The 4,004-nt window shown below is 45.1% G+C and overlaps 1 pseudogene; it reads right to left on the minus strand.

Annotated features, from left to right (window-relative positions):
- Window positions 1-286: 286 nt before the first annotated feature.
- On the minus strand, window positions 287-526 carry LOC112404812 (CDC42 small effector protein 1 pseudogene; annotated as a pseudogene).
- Window positions 527-4,004: the final 3,478 nt, after the last annotated feature.

Consider the following 4,004-nt stretch of genomic DNA (forward strand, 5'->3'; position numbering starts at 1 on the left):
GAAAACTCCTCCCTCAGATCTGAGAGTGTTCAGGGCTTCAGCTGAGCTTCTCTGGCTAACGAGTAGTCACTTGGTCAGTCCTGCTGCCTTGATCCCATCTCCAGGAGGGGCTACAGCCAGAGGGAGAAGAGGGAGTCCATCGCCCAAGCCTTTTGAGGCACTATTAGATAGGGAAAAGAGGAGCCCTGGGGTCACTGATTCTAGGAGGGAAACTGGTAGGGGCAGCATGTCTTCTGGGCTGGACAGAGTGAAGCTTGGACATACAGCAGAACCATTCCTATTGGAGCTACAAGCCCCTAGAATTGCTCCACAGCCTGTCTTGCTCTCCCTTGAATCTGATCTGCTCCTGAACTGCACCTGTCATGGCCAGTCCATCTCCAACCCCCATCTCCCTAGAGCCAATGTGAGTCAGGTGGACAAAATTCATTGGTTCCCCAATCACGGCCTGGTCAAGCCACCTCCTCTTCTTCTTCAGCTGGGGGTTCCCTACCATGCAGCAGCCCAGTTTGTGCCAAAATTCACTCATCCCCTGCTGGTTACAGTTTCACTCTGCCTGAGGCCCCAGAGGGCTCTTACTCTGGTGCCCTGACCGCCCACTCCTCACTCCCCTCAGGTGTAACAGCATCCTAGGTTTACTCAGCTGGACACATATAGAGAAAGTAGAGTCTCTGGAGCCCTTAGCTGAGCAGTGAAGGTCAGCGTCTCAGACCCTGAGAGACTAGCAAGGTCAGAGAGTGGGTTGGGCAGGCAGGATCAAGATGATGTCTTCCACAGACTCGGAACCCTGCTCTACTCCGGCATTGAGGTGACCGGCGGCAACTGGTGGGGGGGTATCCCGCTTGGGGCCCACCAGTGTGGGTTTTTCAGGCTCGCTCCTTGGCGGGGTGGTGAAGCCAAGGGCCGGCTGGCAGAGCTAGATTTCTTTTCTACATAATTCAGATGAGGAAACCAGGACTCTGAGAGGGTAAGTGACTTACCCAAATTCTCAAAGCTGTCAAGTGGCAGAGAAAGCCTTTGAGGACCTGTGTCTGAGCTAGTGTTCTTGCTTATCTAAATGTAGCCCACAGAATGCACGGCCTAGAGGGGAATGGAGTTCCGTGGTGAAGCTGGCTTCGGAAATGCTCAGATAATCCAAAACAGACCTGAATTTAATTGCAGATTTTCTCAGACTTTAATAGGCTACCATGCTTCATAAGGTGGACGTCTCACATTTCCAAAGCTAGTTGTACCACGATACCCTCCTTTCCCACCACCCCCAAGCCCTTTGTTCAAGTCACATTCAGTGGAGAGAGTGCTGGGAGAATACTAGTTTGGGAAAGCCTACATAGACCATACTGGAGAAAGGAAGGAAAGGTGTGTTTCCTGATCACCTGGGTGTGTGGCCACTCTTTACAAATACAAACAAAGGGCACTTGAATCTTACTTCCTGAGAACTACACAGAAAAGGCGTTATCTAAACTTCCACATCTCGGAAAGCTGGTGTGTTTTGTTTTTTGTTTTTGTCTTTGTTTAATTTTTGATCCCTAAAACAAATAAATTGTCTTTGTTTGTTTTAGGGATCAGAATGGAAAAACCTGATTTGATTTCTTTGGTAGAATCTTCCAATTCCTAGTCCAGTTCTTTCATACCCTAAGGTTAAGATGTTGGGATGTCAAAACCCAAAAATATATGTAGGTCATGCTTGATTGGATTATACCTGTGAACTTAATTTATATTTAGCTGGTGGTTTAATATATAATCCAGTGTTGCTATCATATCACTATAAAAGACAGCATGTCCAAAAAAGAATACCTTTACCCTCTCCCTTCCAAAAATCTTCATAAAGTGTAAAACATATCCAGCATGACTGGACCAAGTAAAACCTTAGGCATGAAGAAAGGATTCTGGGGTTTCCCTGGTGGTGCAGTGGTTAAGAATCTGCCTGCCAATGCAGGCGACACGGGTTCAATCCCTGCCCCAGGAAGATCCCACATGCCGCAGAGCAACTAAGCCCGTGACCCACAGCTACTGAGCCCACGTGCCACAACTACTGAAGAGCCAGAGCTCCACGACAAGAGAAGCCACCGCAATGAAGAGTAGCCCCTGCTCGCCGCAACTAGAGAAAGCCCACGTGCAGCAACGAAGACCCAACGCAGCCAAAAAATTAAATAAATTAAAAAAAAAGAAAGGATTCTGTAAATCTTAAACACTGTGTGAAAATAATATTCTTTGACTGGCTACAAATTCTGCCTGTCAAAGGACTTTTCTCAGGCAGTTTTTATTACATTTGGTAAGTTGGGTGGAACTTCCTTTTCAACTCTGGTAGTATTTTAAGAATTTGGGGGAGGATTATTGGAATGACCAGAAATGCTATTGGTGGTGGTTTTAATTACTCAATAAGATGACCTAATTTTAAGAATGAAAGGGCTACTTAATAACACTTGTTTTTATTTAGAGCGCCGGTGTGTGGGTGAAGCCTCCAAATTTTGCAAAAACTTCTAGAATCACTTGTAGTGTTATTTCATAGTCTGGGGAATGTTCGGTAGTGATCCCTTTTAAGCAGATTGGAAAATAGAATAGGAACATTGAGGATAATGCTAATTGCAACAAAATACAGATCCATCCCTCAACTAATTAATTACCAATATAAATATCTTCTTTCTTTTCGACACCATATAACGTGTACTTACACAATGGAATGTTTCTCAAGTATAGGAAATTGGGATCCCCAGCCCCCAAGGAACATGCCTGCCTTGTGAAAAGCTCCTCGTCTTAGGAATCATGGGAATTGGAATTCAGTCCAATTCTGGTGACTTCTCAGTTTATGGAGGTGGGTAGGAATTCTGTTTTCAAGATCTTGGGTGAAAGGAAACTTGCAATGGGTATCCTGAATTGTAACCTTGGCACCCCCCTCCCTGTGAGCTCAGACAAATGGCTTCATCTCTTGTGCCTGTTTTTTTTTTTTTAATCTCCCAATTTCTATTCTCGTTCTTTTGTATCCAGAGGTACATGTCATCTGAAGCCTTATGCACTTTGCATAGTACATCAGGAACAAATCCAGGAGGGAGAATGAGACAGAGAGACAATTACCTGGTTAGAAGCACTAAGTTTCTGCATAAATTTTGTGCTAGGCTTGATGAACCTATGGTAATGTATGATGTTTCATGTGCTGCACCGTGTCTTACACATTTATATATTTTCTCCTGGCCCTTGGGAAACTGAAGTCTCTGTGGAACATTCCATGAATGATCATCAGCGTTACATTCTACTAAAATAACTGGGACCTATTTATAAACCACGGGAAATTGTTGTTGCTCAGGATACAGTCTGAATAAGTAATTTAGAAAATGGAAAACACTGTCAGTCATCCATACGTTTTCTCTATCTACTATTTTCCAAACTGGCCTTGAGTGTTCCTATCCCTATACCTTTGCTCATGCTGTTCTCAAAGCTAAGAATACCCTCCCCACTTTTCCAAATCCTCTTCTCCTTTAAGGTTCAACTCAAATGCCACTTTTTTGGGTAGAAATTTCCGTACCTTTTTGACATGGCCCCTCACCGCCATAACCCAGGGATCTCTCTTTCCTTGCAATTGTGATTCACTTCTAGCCCCTAACACTTAGCACTTAAGTGCTCCCCTATTGTTCTCTCCTTTTTTAAAAAATAAATTTATATATTTATTGATTGATTTTTGGCTACGTTGGGTCTTCATTGCTGCATGTGGGCTTTCTCTAGTTGCGGCGAGTGGGGGTTACTCCTGGTTGCGGTGCACGGGCTTCTCACTGTGGTGGCTTCTCTTGTTGCAGAGCACAGGTTCTAGGCGTGTGGGCTTCAGTAGTTATGGCACTCGGTCTCAGTAGTTGTGGCACTCGGGCTCAGTAGTTGTGGCTCGTGGGCTTAGTTGCTCTGCAGCATGTGGGATCTTCCTGGACCAGGGCTCGAACCATGTCCCCTGCACTGGCAGGCGGATTCTTAACCACTGTGCCACCAGGGAAGTCCTGTTCTCTCCTTTTTGCCATTAGATA

The sequence above is a fragment of the Neophocaena asiaeorientalis genome, unplaced genomic scaffold (genome assembly GCF_003031525.2).
Source record: "Neophocaena asiaeorientalis asiaeorientalis breed wild unplaced genomic scaffold, Neophocaena_asiaeorientalis_V1.1 scaffold100, whole genome shotgun sequence".
Classification (NCBI taxonomy): domain Eukaryota; kingdom Metazoa; phylum Chordata; class Mammalia; order Artiodactyla; family Phocoenidae; genus Neophocaena; species Neophocaena asiaeorientalis.